General features: G+C 38.0%; 1 pseudogene; it reads right to left on the bottom strand.

Annotated features, from left to right (window-relative positions):
• Positions 1–118: 118 nt before the first annotated feature.
• On the bottom strand, positions 119–1,228 carry LOC102729001 (malate dehydrogenase, mitochondrial pseudogene; annotated as a pseudogene).
• Positions 1,229–10,183: the final 8,955 nt, after the last annotated feature.

The raw sequence follows: 10,183 nt of genomic DNA, 5'->3' as shown, positions 1-10,183 counted from the left end.
AAAAAAAAAAAAAGAAATATACCTTAACTAATTTAGAAGAATAAAAATCATATAATGCCTGCTCTTAGAAAACAATGGAATTAAACTAGAATTTTTTTTTTTTAAAGAAAATCAAAGCCTGCTTTTATTGATGCACCCCAGACAGACCGGCGATTTGCGCGGGATGGCGACGCTAACATGACCCTCGTGGTTAACTCAACTCAAACGCGGGGGGCCGGAGATGGCTTTACAGGGACATGATGCCTTTATAAGTTAGGGAAACGGACTGCTCGCTGGCTGCCCCTCTCATTTCATGTTTTTCATGAACTCCTCTCCCTTCTTGATGGAGGCCTTCAGCTCGGGGATGGCTTCCGCTATCATCTTCTCTCCGAAAGGGGAGATCTTGCCGATGCCTAGATTCTTCTCAATGCCCTTTTCCCCCAGCAGTAACGGGGTAGAGAAATAGGCACAGTCTGCTTCTTGGGACTTAACGAAGGAACACTCCACAACTCCTTCCTTTCCGTTCATCACATCCACAAGGGAGAAGACAAACTGGGCTCCGGCGTATGCCATGGACAGGGTGGCCGAGCCTGCTCCAGCTTTGGCCTTCACCACCTCTGTGCTGGCCTCCTGGATCTGCCCAGTGATGGCTGTTAGCTGGGCCTGGGGAAGGTCCACCTTGGGAGTGCACTGCGAGATCAGGGGGATGATGGTCTTCCCAGCATGGCCGCCAATGACATGAACATTGACTCAAGCGGGATCCAAACCCTTGAGTTCCGCAATGAAAGTGTTGGCTCTGACAACGTCCAGGGTCATCACCCCGAAGATTTTATTGGGGTTGTAGACTCCGTGTTTCTTGAAAACTTCCGTTGCGATTGGGATGGTGGAGTTCACCGGATTGGAAATGATGCAGATCATGGCCTCGGGGCAGTGCTGGGCGCAGGCAGCAGACAAGGTGGCCACAATGGAGGCATTCGTGTTAAACAGGTCATCCCGGGTCATGCCTGGTTTTCTCGGGACTCCTGCTGGAATAACCACCACATCACAGCCTTTCAGGCAATCCAGCAGCTGCTCAGGTCCGAGGTAGCCTTTCACGGTTGCCCTGGTCTCGATGTGGCTCAGATCGGCGGCCACTCTGGGCGTAAGAGCAATATCGTAGAGGGTCAGAGCGGCTCATCAAGGGACTGTTCTTGAGGAGAAGCGCAAGGGGCTGCCTGATTCCCTCAAAATGCATAAAGATTAAACAACATAGTTCTAAATAACACATGAATCAAAGGAGAAATCTCAAAAAAAATTTAAATATTTTGAGCTAAATGAAAATGAAAACACAATTTAATATTTATAGAATGCAGCAAAAGCAGTACCTAGAAATTTATAGCATTCAATGCATATATGAGAATAGAAGAACCTTCTAAGCTCAATAATCCAAGCTTCCACCTTAAAAATAATTACAAGAGCAAATTAAATCCAAAGTAAAAAGAAGAAAAGAAATAAGAATTAGAGCAGAAGTAAATAAAATTGAAAACAGGAAATCAAGAGAGAAAAATCAATAAAAGCAAAAGTTGGTTCTTTGAAAAGATCAATTAATTGACAAACCTGACACCAGGCTAAGAAAAAAAGAGAGGACACAAATTACTAATATCAGAAATGAATGAGGGGACATCACTATATATCATACGAACATTAAAAGAATAATAAAGGGATAGTATGAACAACTCTATGTCCACAAATTTGATAACCTAGGTGAAATGGGCCAATTCTTTGAAGGGCATAATTTGCCAAAACTCAGACAAGAAGAAATAAACAATCTTAATAGGCCTGTATCTATCAAAGAAATTGAATCAATAATTAATAACTTCCCAAAACAGAAAACACCAGGCCGAGATGGGCTCACTGGTAAATTCTAATAAATATTTAAGGAAGAAATTTTATCAGTTCTCTATAATCTCTTTCAGAGAAAAAAAAAAAAACAGAGGAAATACTTTCTAACTTAATGATTATTTCTCCTTAACAAACAAACAAAAAAAACCAGAATTCAAAAGACCTGAAAACAAAGCACATGGTTTTCCAGGGCCTGGGGATAATGACATTGAATCTAGGGAGAAAGAAATGCAATGGGAGCCAACCTCTGGATATATATATATATATATATTAAGGTTCTAATAATGTAGGCAGTATTTATTGATTATAAACTTTTAGAGATAATCAAACACAGAAAACTTGGAAGTGGTTGCAGATCAAAAGTAACTGAAGACTATAATAAAGACAGAGGGAAGGGATATTCTCATTTTACAAAGAGGAGATCAAGAAATAATGTAAAGAGTTAAAGGACAAAAAACATGCTTAGATAGGTTAAAGAAACAAAAATAAAAGAATTAAAGTTACAAATATAAATATCAGAACATCAGAAGAGGAAGGGTAAAGAATCAAAGGATTCATCTTTTATATTGGGAGTCAGTAGACATGAAGTTGCTAGATCAATAAATAAATTCAAGTATTAGTACATTACCTACAATTTTTGAAGTGACCACCAGGAGAACAAAATACAGTTAAAGTGTATTTCCTCTGAGAATGGAAGTGCAGGTGGGAAAGGGAGAAGCAGAAAACTATTGCTTCTGAGAAGTTGTTCTCTATTGATGTGATGCCACGTACTTGAATTAGTTTCTTTAAAAGGAGTTGATTAGGAACTTTACAACTCATTGGATTGGTGGCAAAGGAAAAGGAATGAAGGCTGACCTTGTTTGAGCCCAAATAATTGGGAAAGTGGGGACGCCTGGGTGGCTCAGTCGGTTAAGCGTCTGCCTTCGGCTCAGGTCATGATCCCAGGGTCCTGGGATCGAGTCCCACGTTGGGCTTCTTGCTCAGTGGGGAGTCTGCTGCTCCCTCTGCCTGCTGCTTCCCCTGCTTGTGCTCTCTCTCTCTCACAAATAAATAAAATCTTATTAAAAATTAAATAATAATAATAATTGGGAAAGTGATCTCACAGGGGGGAAAAGAAAAACCCAAGACAGGCAATTGGTAACTGGTCTGAGGGAGGAGGATGGATAAGGACACTGGGAAATACACAGTTAAGTAAGTGAATATAATCTGAGGTAAAATATGAACTTGAGAGGCATTTACATAAATCTAAGAAGTGAACTGATACCAACAAAAGTTTGAAAACAAAAAGAAAGAAAAAAAATTTTGAATCATCCCAGTTAAACTTGGAGCACCTGCAGAGAAGGTGCAGCGAGGGGAAAAAGAGAGAAAAATATCATTGTGTAATGGGGTCCAAGGAATGAGAAAGTTCACCAAAATGTGTTCACAATTATAAACCCAGACTCATCAATTATAATAAAAAGAGAAGAAAGTACAAAGGTGCGTGTGGCATTCACAGATAAAACGCAAAATAGGCACATGGAAATTGAAAGCTGATCCATGGCTTTCCTCACTATTTATAATTGCCTCTTTACCAACATAATTGGAAAAAACACTGCTATTTATGATTTTAACTACAGAACACATGTAAAAAAACGTTCTGCCAACTCTATTCTATTCTAAATCTTACTCATCCATTGTGACCTACTCCAAAAACATGTCATTTGGGAGAAAGAATACATGCAATCATAAAAAGCTTAAAGCCAATTTTTCTTCAAACTCAGCAATGTGACCTTTGGGAATTACATCAGACAGCATTGTTATGAAAACAATTTGGCAATATTCACATTTTGCTTATTTGTAAATGAAACTTTGTGCATTGTTCACCTTGGATCTCCAGAGAGAAGGTATGCAATTACAAGTGTCGTGGAGTTAGTATTAAAAGAATGCTTACTAGGGGAAAGATCTCAAGTCACAATCTAAAGTTTGAAGGAAAGGTACATTTGCAAAGGAAACCAATGGGCCCTATGCATAAATTATAAACAGATATATTTTTGTTTCTCAGTGATAGTATCAAAACCTCCCCATTTGCTTCATCAAACTAAGCTGCTTCAGTTTAAAACTCTACCATGCTCATCCCCCTCCAGCTATTGTCTTCTTTCTTCTCTCTGTAATGGTCACACATATTCAGAGATGCTTCAAGTGATCTTCATTTTCATACTTCCAACTTTTCCAATTTTTTTCCATCACTCTGTGCAAGAAGCTCTTGCTAAAGTCAAGACTGTGATGTTTCAGTGCTCTTCTTTTTTTTTTAAAGATTTTATTTATTTATTTGAGAGAGAGAGAATGAGAGAGAGCACATGAGAGGGGGGAGGGTCAGAGGGAGAAGCAGACTCCCCGCCGAGCAGGGAGCCCGATGCGGGACTCGATCCAGGGACTCCAGGATCATGACCCGAGCCGAAGGCAGTCGCCCAACCAACTGAGCCACCCAGGCGCCCCTCAGTGCTCTTCTTATTTCGTCTGTTAGGCTACATTCAATATCTTGAATCAGTTCCTTCATTCTTGAAACACTTTCTTTCCCTTGTTTTCAAGATACAGCTCTCTTTCTGTCCTCCTTGCAGGAACATAATCATCTACCAGGTTTCAATTACCCATTTATAAGCCCAATACTGTAAAAGCTCACTCATATGTACAAATATCTCCTCAACACTTACACTTGAATGCCTGGGGCATCTCAATCAATCTCATGATATTTATATCTGAACCTGATTTTTTTTTTGTTTCCTATCTCAATGAATAGACTCACAATCAAAATATGCAAGCCAACAAAACTTGAAATTGTCTTTGATACCTCCTATATTCAATTCATCATTGATTTGTTCTCTAAATGTCTCTTGAATCCATATGACTCTCTGTGTCTGCTATCACCCACTAGTCCAGGCTGCCTGTTACCTGAACTATGGCACAAGCCTTCTAAGAGGACTTTCTGCATTCACCTAAGACTCCTTCCAAAATATTTTTCCCTATTGCAGGCAAAGTCACCTTTAACAAATCATAAATCTGATCTTGCACAAACCCTAATTCTACCAACCTCATTCCTAAACACCTTCAATGTTTTCTCTTTGTTCCTAGGCTGCAGATCGAAGTCTTTAGCATGGTCTACCAGCCTCAGCATGGTCTGGTCCCTGTCTATTCCTTCAGGCTCACTTCACACAACTCTCCTCTCCCTCACTAATTAAGCTCTGCCAACTGACATTGTAATTCTTCAAACAGGTCATGCTCCCCTCATTCCCACCCTACTTTAGTGCCTTTGCAAATGTCTTCCCCTCCCCAGCCCTGTTCACCCAGTTACCTACTGATTCTTCAGTTTTCCTCAACCTTTATAGAAAAGTGTTCCTTAACTTCCAAAGCTAGGTTAGGTTCTTTTCTTATCTGCTCCTATAGGCTGTTTCTTTCTTTCAGAGCATTTATCTCAGTTTGTAATTGCACATTCAATCATGCAGTTATTTTATGAATGCCATTCTTGAGCATTAGTCTGTGAGCTCTATGAAGTCAGGAGCCACATCATTTTTGCTTGCCATCCTATCTCCAGATTCTAGCTATATTCTATAATCTGGTTGGTACTCAATAAATGAATAAATAAATGAATAAACAGCATATTTGGTTTTAAAATAAGCGTATGGCTCATAAGTCACTTCTTCATGACAATTCATACCTAATTTTCCCTATTTTTTTAGCTTAAATATGTTGGGTTTTTTTCCTTACGCATCTATGGTCATAAAGATTGCTGACAAAACTGAAATGTTACAGTCCTTATGAAATATTATCTTAATTTCAGATCAACAGAGAATAGTAAAGACATGAATACAGATTTTTTCATACCAAATAATTTTAGATAATGCCAAATAGATCCTACACTAAGGGCCTGTTAATGCCCTTAGATAATACCGAAGAGCTAGACCAAGGGCCTGTTTGGATGACCTTCAGAGACATGTGGATAATTTTACTGGTCCTTGTTCTGGTTCTACTTCATAGAATTCAGGCAAGTATTTGGGATCAGATCTTTTTAGCCTGGGATGGAAGGAGGGATAAAAACTTTTTCCCTCCTTCTGCATTCTCTCAATTGACCTGTCATGGTGGTTCTTTGTTGTTATTATTTTGCTACTTAATGTTATTCTCCCTTGAACAAAAAGATACTTGTGGGGTGTCACTGGTGCTTGGTCCCTGCCTAGGACTGAGTGGAACACAAGTGCCCCAAACTGACCTTTCCCATGCCCAGGATCCCACTAGGAGTGATGGGCAATAGTAATTGCTGAATGGGACAGAGAAGCAAGTAGCTGAGAACCCATTATGGTGATGCAGGCAAGGAAGGGAGGTCAAAGCTCCAAGCCCCCAGTGCAAGTTCCATTCTGCTATCAGACTTTACTTATACAACACAAATTCAAAGATAAATTATTAAGAATTTGGGGATGGTAATAACCGAGCATTAAACTCCAAGTACAGAGTCCCCTTTGGAGTATAGGTGCCGTGCAGCTCCACTGGTCACACAGCCATGAAGCTGACCTTGTCCAGATGAGATGGTCTGTAGCCTAATTCAACATTATAAATTAGGTTGTCACACAAAGGGGAGAGTAATGCTCCCAGACAGTACAGTGGATCCTCACACAATCAAACATTACCATCTGCAGTTGCATGCTCACTGGTGCTTTCTGTCACGGGACAAGATTTGTGCCTTCTTTGGCAAATGTTGTGAATCTCTGCTGAGTAGTCTAACTGTACTAACTTCATTTTGTATCACTCAGACAAGTGCATCTTGTGTAATTTACCTAAGTGGTGTTAATGCCTAGTACTTCCTCAAGTTCAACAGACAGGCAGCCAAGAACCCATTTATTTAAGAATTCATTTAGAGCACATGCTCTCTTAGGGCAGGAATGATCATCTTCTGATCTATAGCAATTTACAGTACTTTGGTAAGTTGGTGCTCAGTAAGTGCTTCTTCAGTTGAGATAATAACCCCATACTGTTCTTCAAGTTACTGTTTCTAAAATAAAAGTCAACTTTTTAAAAGTAGATGTAGCTAGAATTTTCAAACAAATCAATCCCTTTGGTGTATGAGTGTGTGTGTGCGTGTGTACACACACACGCACACACACACACACACACAGTCTTAATTCCATACATTTGTTCTCACAAATTCAATGTGGCTTATCAGGACCAATCCAACAAATAAACAGATTGAAAATTCACACACGGAGAAAGGGGAACCCTCCTACACTGTTGGTGGGACTGCAAGCTGGTGCAGCCACTCTGGAAAACAGTATGGAGGTTCCTCAAAAAGTTGACAATAGAGCTACCCTATGACCCAGCAATTGCACTACTGGGTATTGACCCCAAAGATACAAATGTAATGATCCAAAGGGGCACATGCACCCCAATGTTTATAGCAGCAATGTCAACAATAGCCAAACTATGGAAAGAGCCTAGATGTCCATCAACAGATGAATGGATAAAGAAGATGTGGGGTGTGTGTGTGTGTGTGTGTGTGTGTGTGTGTGTGTGTGTGTGATGGAATATTATGCAGCCATCAAAAAGAATGAACTCTTGCCATTTGCAATGACATGGATGGATCTAGAGGGTATTATGCTAAGCAAAATAAGTCAATCAGAGAAAGACAAGTATCATTTGATCTCACTGATATGAGGAATTTGAGAAACAACACAGAGGATCATAGGGAAAGGGAGGGAAAAATGAAACAAGATGAAACCAGAGAGGGAGACAAATCATAAAAGACTCTTAATCTCAGGAAATAAACTGAGGGTTGCTGGAGTGGAGGGGGGTGGGAGGGAATGGGTGACTGGGTGATGGACTTTAGGGAGGGTATGTGCTATGGTGAGGACTGTGAATTGTGTAAGACTGATAAATCACACACCTGTACCCATGAAACAAATAATACATTATATGTTAATTAAAAAAAAAAGAAAATTTGCACAAAGTTACTGTCTAAACCAAAAGCTAATCTATTTCAAGGAAGCCCTAGTTAAAATGCAAAAAACAAACAAAAAACCTAAAACAAAATTTACAAGTATTTAAATAATGTGGAGCAGAACTTGAGCTTGTGTTATAATTAAATGTAAAACCAAGAAGAAACAATATAATACTTGCAAATCTTCAAAATAAGAATGTACTTACATAAAGTAACAAGACTGAAAGGAAATATTACCCAACAATATTAATATTTAAATCTTGGTATTTAAGATTATGAGGGATTCAGGGCATTTTTCTATTTAGTTTGTGTATTTATTAAAATTTTTCTCCCACAGTGAGCATATGTTCATTTTATAATCAGAAAAAAATATATGAAAAGCAAATCTTTGGAAAAAATAACTTTAATTATTTAAACAATAGTTAAAATTACTTTTTAATAACAGAAGTTTTTGGTATCAATATTATAGAACCACAATATATTAAAAAAAATTAGTGGAGAAAGGATTCCTTAGGCAATTTAAATCTTCATCACAGGCAGAAAATACTTCATTCTTTGGAAGTACTCCTCAAATGCCTCTCAGAAACTCACTAATTTAAATCAAAACCCCATTCAGTGGTTGTAAAATAGGCACGTGAGGTGGCCTTTTATCCCATGTCTCTGATTCATATTGCATTCATTATTTAAGTAATTCTCAGTTATGCCTCAATAACAAATAAATCCTGAAATCTCAGCAGCTTAACTACAGTGGTTTATATTTCACTCATGTGAAAATAGCTAGCCAAGCAGTAACTCAGGGGTCCAGGCTCCTCAATGTTGCAACTCCACCATCTTACATTTCTGCACTTCCAGTTACATAGATAAAAGAGAGAAAGAGATGGTAGAGACACTTGGTCCTTAACTGCCCTGGCCCAGAAACTATATATATATATATGTCTGGAATATTTACAAGGCTCCAACCTAAATGCAGAGGAGACTGAGAAATGTTAACAAGTACAAGAACATTTGGCTATTATTGTCTGTCACAAAATTTTATTTTAAAATTTCAAGTAACATTAAAGAAAGACATAAGATTTATCACAATGGGACAAAGGTTAAGAGAGGTTATTAAACACTATATCAGCAGAAACTAATTTTTTTCAAAAGATTAATGTACTTGAAAACATTCTAAGAAGATATGACAAGACAAATCATTGATATGAAGTGGGGTTGAGGATGAGATTAAATAGAGTTGAAACAATACCCTAATATGTAAGTAATTCTACTCACCACCCTCTGATTTCCAGAGGTTCTATATTGAGACAGGCAAGTGGGGCTTTTAAAATGTCCCAGAAGTAGAAAGCTGCCATAACTTAATAAAATTTGATTTGATTTATGCTGCTTACAACAAACTTCAAAGAGATACATGCCAATGGTTCCTAAATGTCATATAAACACAACTTCATGTAAACATCAGTCTGGAACTCTACCAACCTATACAGTGCTAGTAGATATTCAGCAGAGCAAAACAGTGAAGGACTTTATCCTCAAGTCTTCACAATCGAGCATAACTTTGCTCATTTTTCTACTTATTTAGTAGGGTACTCATTTATTATTTCTACTTTCAGGCAGCAACATATGTTCTCCATGGTTTTGCACGTCAGTTTAGATTTCTCAAGAACATTGTAAATTTAAGGGAAAGACTATTTTCCATTCATGTACAACATGCCTAGGATTGTGCTCTGTATACTCATCTGTCCTTTATAAATGTGGTGATTCATTTATAAATATAGTTACTCAAATCAATGGGAGATACACTTGAAATGTGATTCTACTAATATATGTGCAGGAGATAATTTTTTTAAATGTGGCCTCATGCCTATCACTTGGGTTAAGTGTATTAGTAGTACCAAAAAGTAAGATTAGTTGGTTCCATACCATATTTTCCTATAAATGGCCAAGAAAGCTTTGAGGTTAAACCAATGCTCAGAAATTTATAAAGGATAATTCTTGTTCTTCCACTTTAACAATAAGAAATGAAGGAAGGAGGGAGGGAGGAAAGAAAGAAAGGAAGGAAGGAAGGAAGGAAGGAAGGAAGGAAGGAAGGAAGGAAGGAGGGAAAAATATTTGTTTTGAAGTATTTAAAAAACATTTTGTACTCTCTTTAGATCATGGATATTCAATTTTGTTTATTATTCTCAATGGTTTTATACCATATAGATGACAAACTATAAAATTCTTATTTGTTGTTAAATGGACAATATAAAATCAGTAGTTGTATTCATTAAGGGATAGAACCTCTGACTAAATAATTTGTTTGGCTCTTCTTACCTTACCTGCTTCTTCTCTGAAAAAGAATGAATCATCAGTTTAATTCAAGAAATC

Source organism: Leptonychotes weddellii, chromosome 1 (genome assembly GCF_054177405.1).
Source record: "Leptonychotes weddellii isolate Sample4059 chromosome 1, ASM5417740v2, whole genome shotgun sequence".
NCBI lineage: Eukaryota > Metazoa > Chordata > Mammalia > Carnivora > Phocidae > Leptonychotes > Leptonychotes weddellii.
This window is presented reverse-complemented; position numbering and strand designations above follow the sequence as displayed.